The sequence below is a fragment of the Anser cygnoides genome, chromosome 25 (genome assembly GCF_040182565.1).
Source record: "Anser cygnoides isolate HZ-2024a breed goose chromosome 25, Taihu_goose_T2T_genome, whole genome shotgun sequence".
NCBI lineage: Eukaryota > Metazoa > Chordata > Aves > Anseriformes > Anatidae > Anser > Anser cygnoides.
The window spans coordinates 336,633-351,141 of record NC_089897.1 but is presented as its reverse complement, the minus strand read 5'-3'; positions in this window follow the sequence as shown (position 1 = coordinate 351,141).

Below are 14,509 nucleotides of genomic sequence, written 5' to 3'. Positions count from 1 at the left end.
CACGTTAAAATCAGATGCAAATCTCCCTGCCACAAAAATATTCAACTGATACAAGCCTTTGTTCCTTCCTAGGCATAAATGTAATTTGAGGAATGCTCTTCTCTGTGAGAAATGCCCGTTTAACCTCTGTGCTATCTAGAGGTGGTTGAACCCCACGTGTCCATCTGCAGAAGCTGATAGTGAAACACTGAAGGAAGCAGATATGGACTTTCATTTCTCATCGGTAACCCCACAGCCAGCCTGCTGCCAGCCTACTCATTTTGTATTGTGCAAGTCACCAGCTGCATCCTTCCAGGTCCTAACAGCCCCCTTTAATATCCATTCAGAGCCTGTCAATTCTACCAACATCATTAATGAGAAGATTTGGGACAAAATGTTTTTTGCACCTTGGTTTTTGTTCATTTTTTGAGTCACAGCTGGGAGAAGGCAGCTTGTTTGTCACTTTGTAAAGGAAGCTGCTGGAGAATGACGAGTCTTTGTTCTTCCTGGGATGCTCAGAGAATAGGCACCTCCAGCATTCAAGTCCTTAGGAGGCCATTCAAACACAAGGCTGTTAGAAAATGGATTACAGAACCCATTCAGCAAGTCAAGATGAAGCAAAGCTGGCACTGTTGATAGCCAGCCCCGCTGCTCTCCAGCTCCCCAAACCTGAGACACCTAGGCACTGGCTTGGAGAGAAAACCTTTCTGCAAAGTTCAGCAACTCGGCTGGAGAGCCCCAACACAGAGACCCCAAACCAAACCTTAGGTCTGTCCCCAGCGTCTATGATATATCTTTTATTGGGCTTCCTGACTGTGGCAGAGCCTCCACCCAAGCCCATTTACCTCTTTCCAGATTAACAAACCTTCTTGCCAATCCTCTAGCAAGAGATGGATGATGAAGGGCAGCAGACAAGCAAGCCCACCGCCATGTCCTCAGCAGCAAGTCTCTCACTGGGACGAAGACAGAGCATTGAATGGCACAAACTGGCTGCAGTGGCTGCCCCAAGCTCCTGCCAAGGACCCCACCCCAAGGAGAGGCTCTCCCTCCTCCCCATGGGTCCCGTCTGGCCACGAGACATGCCCATAACTCCTGGAGAGCCTTCCACAGTGCAGCATGCTTGGAAAGCACCGCATCACCAGCAGTACTTCACATTGCACCCATCACCATCATGGTAAGGAGGCATCTCTTTACCTTTCAGCAGCCCTGCATGCAATGGGATGATGTCTTCTCCTGCAGGCTGCTGCTGGTAACCCCCCACCACAGTAAGAGCGGAGTGTATCTGTTCTTACTCCATACCTAAAAGTCCTCTGCCAGACTCTGCTGCCCACTGTGTGAGGTCTTGCCCACGGACCTACCGAAATACCATTTTCATTCAAAAAAGTTACAGTTAAAAGTGTTAACCCTATTTAGAGATAGGAAATTGAGGCATAAGGTTTCCTCCATCAGCTTCATCTCAGAAATGAGCAGCAGATCTGACCTCAACATCCCTGCCACCGAACCACAGGCACCTCCCAGCCCAGAGAGGCACACACCTACAGCAGCAGCTGTTGGAGCTGAACAGCAGCTCACTTTGGTTGCCTTTGCCCAAGGATGACTGAATCTCCCCCATTTCCATCACTGGGGCTGCAGCAGGATCTATTTCCAATCCAAGAGCCTGGCCAGCGTCATCTCCCCAGGTGAGATGTGATGGGGGATGTGTGACACACCAGCATGTCTCTATTTTAAGGTGCTGCTGTGCGACTGTTGGAGAGGTGTTTTTCTTTTTCCAAACCTTCAGTGCTGTGAACACGGCAGCAGGGAGAAGGTGGAGACAGCCACCTCATCAGAGCACAGCCAGGTGTTCAGCTGCATCTTTAACCCCTTCTGTCCAGGGGAGCACCATCTTCAACTCCTTCCATCATGGAGACCAGCATCTTCAACCCCTCTTATCCTGAGGATCATCATCTTGAAACCCTTTTTATCCCAGAGACCACCATCTGAAGACCCTTCTGTCCTGGGGATCACCAACCCAAACCTGCAGGAGCAGATCTCAGTGCCTAGCTCAAAGGTGCCCATCCCTATTCCATCACCTCTGTTTGTCTTTCTGCCACCCCAATTCACACCCAGCCCAGGGCTGAGCTCACTCTGGGCAGGTGGTGTCCCCTCAGCCCTGCCATGAGAAGGTACATTGTGCTGAGTTCCCTCCTGTCAGGCAGTTATTTGTCTGCAGGCACTTGGGAAGGTTATAAATGCAGAAGCAAAAATAAGCAGACAATAACCCCACAGTGCTAGAGCTGCAGCACATGTTCTTTCAGGAAACTTAAAAATCCTTCTTCAAAACCATCCTGGGACTACAGCCCAGTCATGGTTAAGCTGGATCTGTAAACATGGTTGTGTTTATTTTTAATATTAATTCTTCTATTAAACTTGCACTGACTGGTGTTTGGGAAGGCAGGAAAGTAAAAAAGGGGACATTGAGCCTTGGAGACAGGCTCCACTAGTTTCCTTATCCTGATCAAAATAATCCTAAAAACAAGGAAAAGCTTGTCTCCCCAGCATCCCACCCTTTCATTTGCAGTGGGATCCACAAACCCTCTGGCAGACCCAGTACAGCTAAGGAGAAAGCCCTATACGCCGTGTCTGATAATGAAGTAAAAGCACATTTATGGGATTAGCTGAGCTAATCTCTGGTAAACGCAGTTTTATTGACCCATGCTTGGAGTCAGAAAACAATCAACCATAAAAAAAACACACAAAAAGTGGAGGTGCAGGTATTCAGATCCAGACAGGGAGAGGCTGGGAGAACAGGCGATGATAAACACTAAAAACTAGCAATCAACCAAAAACTGAGCCTGGAGGAGAATTTGTGGTAGATGGAAGCAACTGAGAGAAGGTTTCAGGGTCTCTTAGGGCCTGGTTGTGCATTCAGTGCTCAACTACGTGGTTCTCATCGAAGAAGAAAATTGGGTCATAGGGATTCATTTTAGCTTGGATTGGACTTGAAGCCCACTGGAAATATGTTCAGGTGGGGCCGCACCACAGGTGCGAACAATGAGATGCTTCCCCAGATCTTCACGGCACACTTCAGCGGGGAACGCCAGCAGTGCTCAGTAGCCCTGTGGCAGCACTGCGGCTACTGAGCGGGAAGGCAGGTACCCGGCCCACAGACCAGGCACCAAGGCTGGCCCTGGCTCCCCACAACACCCTGATCTCTGCTGTACCCCAGCCTGCGCTCTCCCCTAAGGAAAGCTGCAGCGAGGGATGCTCCTTCCCCATCCCAACGCTGAGGCTCTGGAAGTGAAACAAGGGTGACACTGTCCAGTGCAACCGTGGCTAGACCATGAACACAAACCTCCGCTGCAAGCACTGCTGGATGCATTTCAAGCCCCAGACAGCGCTTTCGTTTCAAGCCTCCAGGAACCTATTCTCTTGCTTTAACATGACTTGACATGATTTTTCCCAGGTACACCGTCTGTCTGCTCCTCTCTCTTTCTGGTTCCTTGAGCGCTGCCAAGCTGTCTGCCTAATCCTGCGCTGCAGCAGGGGCTGACCCAGCTGTTTGGAGAGGGCAGCGATGTACAGGGGCACATGGGGGCTGTAGGAAGAAGACCTATGAGATGATGCTTTCTTCCCTTTAATTGCCAGTAGTGGGTCAGACCATGCTTCCATCCTTCCCTTCATGTGTTGACACAGCACCTTGCAGAGAGATACCATGAATCGCAGCTAGCTCTCCCCCAAATCCAGTCCCTACTTACTTCAGTGCAAAATAGGGTGATGAACAGCAAGAAGAGATCCTACGATACTCTGGTTTTGGCAAAGGGCTGCAGCACGCATGGTGCAGGGCTGCACTGAACAACTCGAAGTGCATGGAGAGCTTGAGACAGATGTTGAAGCCAAATGCCTCTCCCAGTTCCCAGCTCCCATGCCCTTTGCCATGTCCCCTCTCAGCGGCAACAGCCCAGCAAGCCCAGGCTCAGTATGCCAGATGGAGGGCCTCCAGGCAAGCAAGATCTAATGCACTAAGCAATCCCACAGAAATCCCAGGCCCAGATCCTCCATCTGCTCTAGTAGCCCCCCAGTGCCTGCGGTCAGCCTCCATGGGGTTCCCTGCATGCTTGGAATCCCAGCACAACACCAATACCCCAGGTGGCAAGGGAAAACAGGGCCCTGGTGGGGAAATACAGCTCTTCCCAGAAGAGTACCTTGGGGACATACTACGGTAGCCTTGCAGCTGATTTCAGGGAGGCCACCAGCCAGCGCCAAGGCCATAACACAGGGCTAGGCTGCTCTCCCCTGGCAGTGGCTGTGTGTCGGCTGGGACGCAGGTGACACAGCTGGATAGGGATGTCACAGCACCATGCAAGCTACAGACCCCAAAACACACCTGCATGAGATGCCACTGAAGCCTGCACTTTCATGCTCCATGTATACGTTTTCTAGTCCACTGCAGCAGGGCAGAGAAGTCCCAGGCCAGCCAGGTCTGGCATCCTTCCAGCTCGCTAGGAGCCGTCACAGAGGGAGGGCAATGGAGTTCTTGTGGATGCCGAGTGTGGCAGGATCCTTGATGCAAGCCCCAGCATGCTATCTTTAGAAGGAACACATGCTATGCTCAATTTCTTCTGCTCTATTTCCTCTGTGAAACCCTTCCCTGTGCACGCTCGCAGGGGCACAGACAGATGAGGGGGCTCTCTGTGTCCCACAGCCAGTGCTAACAAGACCAGTCAGTGACTACCAAGCAGGTTGATGTGTGAGCTACGATACCGCAATGCATCTCCTCCCACTGAGGACTTTGTCGTTGCTGTACACAAGCCATGGGGACACACCACTCTGGTGGGGCACGGAGCAGAGCCACCCTCTGCACGGCTGCTCTGTGGCCAGCAGCAGGCTGGTGTAAACCCTGGTGCAAAGATTACATAGAATCCATCCCCAAACTCACATCCAGCATACGGACACATCTGTAGTCTGGGAGCTGGTGGCTTCCATCCCTTTATACACTCACAGATGTCAACCTTTTAGTAACAACCATACAAGCATGCTCTATGGAAGTCTATAGTGCCAGTAGGTCTTTGAATGAAAGAACCACCCAGGAAATCACATCATCTCATTTGCCTGTGTGCCGTTACATAGGGTAAGCTTCTCCATCCTCGGCAGAGATGAATTTCAATGCCCTTGGCTGGGGAAAAGTCCTGGAGTCCTACCCCTGCTTCCTGGCATAGGGTTTTCACTGCCAGACTGCTATAAATGGGACCAAAGTGTATTGCCTGTCTTGCAGGCTCTGCCAGAAAAGTGCTGATGGTTTCTGTGGGATATGAGTGTGATCTCAGCCTTCCAGCTCACGGTCCTCCTGAGATTTAGTCATACAGTGACCCAGTTTGCAAACCCCAAAGAGGTCAATGCACTGGAGACGCTCTGAGCTCAGAACAGCTTCTCCATATTCCCTGGATTTTAGAGAATACCAGGCTTTATGGAAATCTGCCCCCAAAACCAATGTCAGGAGTAAATGGCAAGTATTTTCACCACTCAGAAAGGGCTCAGGAGAAGGAAATTAAACGCAAGTGCAAACACAAAGGAATGAAGAGACACACAGAACATCCCTGCACACTCCCACCTCTTAAAGTGTTCCCAGTCTTCCCTCACCTCTGGGGGTTATGATCCAGCCAAACCAGGTGAAGTAGAAAGGAGATGTTTGGAAAGGAGTTGGAGGCTACTCTTCTGTGGTGGCAAATCCCATCAGAGGTGCCAATGGCCAAAGCAGGGCTCTGCCAGCCCGGTGCAGGTCGCACATGGCCACCCACTGGCCGTAGACCCAAAACAAGACCATTTTCTCTATTGGGAAAAAAATAAAAAAATAAATAGAGAAATGGCTCATCTATTGCCTTCAGTGAATTTAAAGCACGATCAATACCACACTGGTGCATGATTTATTAGGGGGTGACAAGGCTGTCACCTGTACTAACCTTGCTTGTTGTGTGTGACAGTGACCCAAAGCAAGCACGCAGCCCCATGTAGGCAGGTGACAGCTCCAGCAGCTTCTGAGCTGCCGTGTCGGCAGAGGGATGTGATCACAGGAGCTCGTTGCCGTGAGAGCCATTCAGCAGAGTTTAAATTCCTCTTTTGCAAGATGTTGCTCGCTGCAAGGTGTCAGCTCCTGATTGTTTGCAGAGGTTAAGAGAGGGGGAAAGTGGGAATGCTGCAAAGGGATCCAAACTGCCCCAGATCTGGGGAGGGAGCAGAATCCATCCTTAGCCCTGGCAAAGCGGAAGTTTGCCTCCTGTCCTCCCTGAAGCAGTGCATACAGAAGGGGTGCAAATGGCTCAGCAGTTTGCATTACAGCATCCAGAGCACAAGTCTGACAGACGCTGTATCTCACTGACCCCAGGAGGGATGGGGAAGAACACAAGGCGCCTTGCAGACATTTATTCCTCCTTTTTAAGAGGAATAGGAACAAAAAAAGCCCCTGCAGTCTTCTACAGAAAGCCGCACAGCAGACCCGCCAGCCAGGCAAGCAATTAACACATTGTCAAGGAAGCAGGAGAACAGGCCTAATGACAGCCTCTAATTTCTTCCTTTTTGTTTTGGAGCCAAAGGGAAACAGAAGAAGAAGATGCTCACCCCGTAGGCCACAGGTCCAACTCGAGGTGGTGGCATCAACACAAAGCAGCCTGGTGTGCCCCAAATCCCAAGCAGAAATGGTGCAGGTGGCTGTGGCCAGGCAGTCAGTGCCGCTGTGACAAGTTTCCTCTGCCTCTGCTAGGGCCCGTACATTAGAAAGGCCACTTTGTTATTCCAAGATGTACAGCTGTGCCTCCAGCCAGCTGGGGCTGCCCTGACTTTTCTTGCAGCTTCCTCCAGGAGCTCCAGAAGCACCGCCAGAACTCCAAAGGAATAGAAACAAAGTCTGGAGGTAGGAGGAGAGGAGTCATTTCTCTAGGCGTTTCTGCTGAAAGTGTCTGAGGGAATTCTGGTTTCAGATCTCCTCCGGCACCAAGGAGGCAGCCAGCAGACCTGTTCTGGGGGACGCACAATGACAGCTGAAACTTCTTACAGAAAGCCACCCTGACCCACCCTGTTACTGGCTTTAATGTCAACATCCTGCTCCATCTGCTACAGGGGCTGTGAACAGGACTTCAAACTCATTTTCCATCTCTACAGTGGTAAAGAAACTCGGACAGCCTCACGGGGCATGAGCAGTGTTTGCAAACAGCGCAGCTGCTGCCGGGGAGCAGGACGGGCAGTGCTCACCCCAGGGTACTCTGATCCTTCACGCACCCGCAATAAAAACCAGAAGAATGATGGAGCCACAGAGGAGAATGTTAAACTCCTGAGAGAAGGAAGATCACAACCCAGGACTGGGTTTTGGGATGACACAGCAATGCTTTTGGCTCCTTCTGCCCAGGAATGCTCTTGAACATGGCTGAAACAAGGAGAAATTAAACTGGGGGAAGAGGGCTGTTTCATTAAATATTCATACAAAAAAAGCACTACTCTCCTTAATAAATAACAGAAGTGTATTCCTCCTCGATTAATATGCATCACTACTTACTTCTCTAAGGAAGCCAAGCTCTATCCCAGGGACTGAACACTAATGCTTTCTGTCAGCAACCCATAGCAGCACTTTGAGATTATTTTTCAGTCTTTTTTTCCACTTGTCCTCACAAGGTGATAGTTCTCAGCCTGATTTTTTTCTGAACAGCACAAGCTAAAGACTCATAGGTACAATATTTAAGAAAGAGCATCATGCTAGGAATACAGAAGCAATTTTGCTGCACCAGGTAGTGCTACCCATCCCTGGTGGGCTGTTCGTTTTTGTGTTTTTTGTTTTTGTTTTTGTTTTCTTATCTGGAAGTATAAGCAATACCTCTTGCTGATCTATATTTGGACTGAGATGTTTAAAACCTTGAAAAGAAGAAGACACAGAAACCTCCCTGTAGAAGGAGGTAGGTATCACAAAAGATGAAGACTGGGGGGAAGCAACACAATTTGTATGCCATAATGCCAGTTTGACAGTTCCCAGGGGATGCTGAGCAGGTGATGATGCTGAGGTCCAAGCCCAGGAGCACTGTAACCTACCCCAAGGCAGAGCCCACACCCAGCTCTCCAGACCCTCGCAGACGGGGTCTCAGGATGTTCCTGGGGAAGTCACAGCGGTACCTGAATACGATCGATGATGTGGGTTATGGTTCAGCTGAGACTCGGCTGCACATCTCCCCACAGGTCCTCCAGAAAAGGTCTTTGACCGGTTGCTTGCTTGAGCTTTTTACTTTGTGTCTCCTAGATAAGCTACTCTGGCTCTCTCCAAATCCTCTCTGATTGCCTGGATCTGCCCTTTCACAAAAGGCCAGCATGCTGCTGCCCGCAGCAGCTCTCTGCCCTGACACACATCTGGCAGCTCCGTCTCTCACCTCCCCAGCTGCTGTATGGCACTGCCCAACCTCAGTCACTGCTGTTCACAGCTTATGCTAACGGGGCAGGCTGTAAAATGAAGCAGGGGGTGCAGGCACACGAGCACTAAGCTGGCTCTGCTGTGTGGACAGTCACCCTCAGGCAGCCAGAGAGGTAACTCCTTCCACAGCACCAGCAAGGTTCAGAGTCTTCATGTGCTGGAAATCAGAGCTGCTTCACATTCGCTGATTTCTCCTTAAACCATGCCAAAAGCTCTATGAGTGCAACTTGTAGTGCAGCATCGTTCCTGCTGGTCACAAATCCCCATCGCTTTGGTCGCAGAGAGTTGATTCTGACAAACATCAAGCTGGTAAGCCATGTCCAGCAGCACAGGACCATCACAACAAGGTCATTTGCTTGGAACATTAGGAACAAGGGAACATTACAAATAAACAAAACCAAAATGACTTAAAACCTTCTTGAACAGGTCCTGCTCAGGAGTACCTGGAATTGATGGATCCCAAATTTTCACTTCACTGAGCTGCCAAAACCTTGCATCTACTTGAGAGTCTGCAATATTACAAAGTCAGAGAACCAAGAGCAATTCTTCTAATCCTGCATTAACAAACATGACTCACCCATTTATTTTCACTGGTATGTTCATGGTTATTTTAAGCTTTGTCTAAAGAATGCCAGCTACTATATAATAACTGGAATAAAAGATGGCAGTGTTTTTATTTTGCTTTACAACTAAAGACTTATTTTTTTCCCTATTAAAAAAAAAAAAAAAGTGAAACTGGCCTGTAAATTATTGTAAATGCTCTGGCACTGATTTGGTAAAGTAGAACCACATGAGGAAGTGCCGCCCCCAGGCCAGAGCCACTGATGGGAAAATTGGTGGCCCAGCTGCCACCAGCTCTAAATCTGCCTTTGCACTTCCCCGGGAGTCAGCCTGGCTACTGGAATACCCCAAGCAAATCCCATCTCACAAATGAGGGCTTCCGAGAGAAGGCTTCGGCTTGCAGGATATTTAGTTCACACCCAGCCCCAAACAGCCCTGATGAGCTTCCCCAACCTCACCCTGGCAGGCCACCTGCACAATGCAGAACCTGCTGGTTACACAAATACAGCATCAATTTCAGGGAGGCTTCTGAGTTTAAATATCATATGAGGAATTATCACAGAATCACAGAATGTTAGGGATTGGAAGGGACCTTGAAAGATCATCTAGTGCGATCCCCCTTCCAAAGCAGGAACACCTAGATCAGGTCACCCAGGAACGCGCCCAGGTGGGTTTTGAATGTCTGCAGAGAAGGAGACCCCACAGCCCCCCTGGGCAGCCTGTTCTGGTGTTCCGTCACCTTCACTGTGAAAAAGTTTTGTCTCATATTTAAGCAGAACCGCCTATGTTCCAGCTTGCACCCGCTGCCCCTTGTCCTATCATTGGGTGTCACCGAGAAGAGCCTGGCTCCGTGCTCCTGACACTCACCCTTTCCATATTTATAAACATTAATGAGGTCACCCCTCAGTCTCCTCCAAGCCAAAGAGACCCAGCTCCGTCAGCCTTTCCTCGTGAGGGAGGTGCTCTACTCCCTTAATCATCCCCATGGCTCTGTACTGGACTCTCTCAAGCAGTTCCCTCTCCCTAATTATACACAGTATCCTTGTCTCTCACAGTATCATTCTGGAGAAAATGACCACAATACCATTAGGTAAAAGCGTAAGATGGGTGAACAATTGGTTGACGGGTTGGACCCAAAGGGTTCTTGTAAATGGGCTTACATCAGGATGGTGACCTGTCACTAGTGGGGTTCCCCAGGGCTCCATTTTAGGACAAGTCCTCTTCAATATTTTCATAAATGATTTGGATGTAGGACTTGAAGGTTTTCTGAGCAAGTTTGTGGACAATACCAAATTGAGTGGAGCTGTTGAGTCCATCGAGGGTGGTGAGGCCTTGCAGAGAGATCTAGACAAATCAGAGAGCTGGACAATCACCAAAAGTATGTAGTTTAGTAAGAGCAAGTGCCGGATTCTGCACCTGGGAAGGGGCAACCCTGGTTATATGTACAGACTGAGGGACAAGATGCTGGGGAGCGGCCCTGCAGAGGGGGATCTGGGTGGGGGTTTTAGTAGATAGCAAGCTGAGTATGAGACAGCTGTGTGCCCTGGCAGCCAGGAGGGCCAACCGTATCCTGGGGTGCATCAAGCACAGCTTGGCTAGTCGGGCGAGGGAAGTGATTGTCCCGCACTGCTCTGCGCTGGTGTGGCCTCACCTCGAGTACCGCACGTGGTTTTGGGCACCACACTATAAGAAAGATATAAACTGTCAGAGTGTCAAAAGGAGGGCAACAAAAATGGTGAAGAGTCTGGAGGGGAAGATGTAGGAGGAGTGGCTGAAGCCACTTGGTTTGTTCAGCCTGGAGAAGAGGAGACTGAGGGGAGACCTCATCGTGGTCTACAGCTTCCTCACGAGGGGACAGGAGGGGCAGGCGCTGATCTCTCCTCTCTGGCAACCAGCGATAGGACCCGAGGGAACAGCCTGAAGCTGCGACAGGGGTGGTTCAGGATGGATATCGGGAAAAGGTTCTTCACCAAGAGGGTGGTTGGGCACAGAACAGGCTCCCCAGGGCAGTGGTCATGGCACAGAGCCTGCCAGAGTTCAAAAAGTGTTTGGACAATGCTCTCAGACACATGGCCTGATTTTTTAGGCTGTTCTTTGGGGACCCAGGATTTGGATTCGATGATCCTCATGGATTCCTTCCAACTCAGGATATGCTGTGATTCTATGAACAGCATGTGCAGGCTATCTGGGTCCCCATTTCTGTCTGTTCCTAAAAAGAACACAGTGCTGCTCCGCCCTGGGCCACACCAAGCTGCAAAACCCCTTTTGGTACAACGCCTCCTGCTGCAGCACCGCCGCTGATGCTGTCCCCAGGTCCAGCTGATGCCGGTCTCACCAGGCTCCAGGGGGGTAAGATGAATCCTTGGTGCACTGGATCCATCCCTGCTCAGCTTTCCATTGTGCCAGCTTGTGACCTGGAGCTGATACTTTGCATTGGGCTCGTGTCTGGCCCTGCACTTCCCCATCCCCTCCCATGGTGAGTGAGAGGGTGCAACCCGGGGGTACAACAAAATGGGAAGCTCCTCGGGACACTCTGCCGTGTACCCCTGCTGATCAGTGGTGGTTTGAGTGTCCCAGGACTGCAAGGCAGGATATAGCTCTGCTCCCTCTGTCACAGCATTTTCCAGGACAGTGCACTGGTGTGAACCACGGTCCCTGCTTGGGAGCTGCTGGAAGCAGGAGAAGCAGCACGTTCAGGACAAGAGGGGCTGCACTGTAGGCAAGAAAGGGAACAGCTAGCCACACTACTGTGCCCGCCCATCACTTCTCCACCATCCCGCAAACCTGAGCAAACACCCTCACATCTTCCACAGCTTTGAGACAGAGAAGATAAAGGATGTTGATTCCTAGGTCTTAGCTAGCACAATTGTATGTTAACGATCCGAAGATAAGGGAGTAAAAGGCTGTATGCATAGATAATGGAACCAGCAAGAACTGGCTTGACTGCTGAAGTCTGTCAAAGACAGGAAAGGTCAGAAGATAAGCAGCGAAGAAGACTTCTGGCTTTCAACAAAAGACCACCAGAGTATCCCGGAGGACCGCCCAAGGACTCCAGTACACATCCGAATAGAGGTGGAACCTACTTTAATGATTCTTCGGAGACCTGGTGAATATGCAAGAAACTTACGGGAAATGAAATGAATAGGTGTCTGTCCCACTAATAGAAGCATACTGACAGTAACACTTGGTGCGCAAGTTAGGTGGAGCTATCCCCCTTGCGCCCAGCGTGTGTGCGCAGCGCTGAAAAAACATACCTGCTTTATAACTATTCCGAGGTTATAAAGTCTGATTTCTGCAAATCAGCTTCATTTCTCCTTCCCCTTCTCCCCCTACTTGTGTCTAGACCAAATCCCCTCTTGTGAGTGGGGATGGACCTCGGTGTCCTCCCCAGGAGACAGGGATGAGGGCAGCTGTTCCTCTGCTCACACAAAATGCACTTTTCATACCGGGCTGCTCACAGCGGGGCTGCTTCAGTTGTTTTTTCTTTCTGCTACATGTTTATGCCAGCTCTTCTGGTGAATCCACAATACACTTCTGCCTCAGAGCAGACCAGAAGGTCCCCAAGAATTTTCCATCAAAGTCGCTGTCAGGCTCCCAGAGCCACATGCGTTCCTCAGCCATTTTCTGCCCTCTTGTGAAGGTCTGCAGAAATCCAGGGCTACAGCAGCACTTGCAGCTCTTGCAAACCCACGCTCCCACGCTAGCTTGTTTCCAGGGCAGAGAGCTGAAGAGGCTGTGTCAGTTGCTAACTCACATCACTAGAGATTTCCTGAGCATGAATGAAGGGTTTCAAGGACCACTATCTCTCCTAAACAAAGAGCCTGGATACCAGTTCTGCAACAGCCTGCACTGTGCTCAACTCTATTTTATTCCATAATTGATCACTTTTTAAAGCCCTGAGCCAGGAGATTCATTCCCCCTTGCACAGCTGGCCTTGTCTGGCACAGAGCTCTCGCTCGCTCCATCCAGCCTAGCCCAGGGCTTCCCAGATATCCTGTGGGAGGAAAGGCTGATCCATCTATTGGCTATAAAGAGTCCAAATGTAGCCATGTGCTCTTCTACCAACAGCTCCCTGGGCTCACTGGCCAGCACATTGCAGGGTTCATCCCTCCCACCTCTTTTCATGACCTTATTTTGTGTACTGCCTCCACAAGACTCTGGGATTTGGTGGTTTAACCCCAGGTTTAACCTGGAGATGTGGTCGGGAAAGAACAGGGGTGTAGTAAGCAACCTGGTCTCTGCATGTTCCTGCTTACTGAAGATAAAACACTTTGTCCAGAAGGAGCAGGAAACTTTGGCTCTAATACACGTTTTGTGCCAGGCTGGGCCACACCAGCATGGCCCAAGTTTCCATTTCAATCCCATCTCTCTCACCTTGGCTTAGTGTAGGAACAAAAGGGATGTGACTCATCCAGGAACCAGACAGACCACGGAGAGAAAGGGAGGTCTGGTGCCCTGCTGCACACCCCCCCCTCCATCTACCTGAAACCTCGCTGCTCCACCATCTGATCTACAAGTGATTTTCTTGTTCAGAGAAAATGCTTTCTTGCACCAACCCTCTGTAAATCTGTATCTGCAACTCCTCCTGCACCTACAGCAGCACTGCCTCTACTTTACAACAGAGGAAACTGAGGCACAGAGAGGGCTGTGACTGGAAAATACCAATCCCCATTAGAGACTACTGCATTAATCCACATGCGCCAGCTACAAAAGCCACCCTGAGGCAAACTCCGCACAGCAACTGGTATTCTCCTTCCCAAATGTGTCAGTGACAGATGCCAACAGCTCCCCAGGGCCCCCTTCATCTTCCCTGATACATTTAATGCTCTCATAGATTGTTACCAGTCCCATCAATTACTCAGCTTTGGCATGATGACGCAGTATGAGACACAGCACAACCCATTGGCTTTTAAATGCCACAGACATAAGGAGAACAAACTATTTGGTCTTCTCCAGTTATTTGTCACAGCCATAGCAATACTGTTGCTTCAAATGAAAGGTTTTATTCTGGACTGCATGATCGTATGCAATGACAATGACAACACCATGCAAAAGACTTTTTCCTTCCAAGAGCCAATTTTATCACTTTTTTTTTTTTTTTTTTTTAATCAGAGCCTTAGGCTCTGAACCACAGGTGCTGCCAAAGAGCTGCTTGTATCAACAGTGGCACCATCCCAAAAGATGACAATCAGCACGATTCAGTGTGACCAGAGCCATGAGCCAGATGGCACGGCCACCCCACTCCGCTCCCCGATGAACACTCATCACCTCACCGCCCAGCCAGCTCTGACAAGCATGGCAGGAGGAAGGTCAGACCATCTGCTTGTTCAGAGCTCAGTGCCGTATTTTAGTGCGAAACATTTAGAGACTGGAAAGCGGATCTTAGACTTCCTCATTATGTAATTGCTTTAGTCTTGCTTCTACCCAAATTTCCATGAGCTTACAATCACTTTGAGTGATAAAGCTGAACAGCCAAAACAGGAACAGGAAAGCACCCAACACTCATGAGAAGCAGCAGGGCAGTTGTCCCTCCTGGGCTGATGC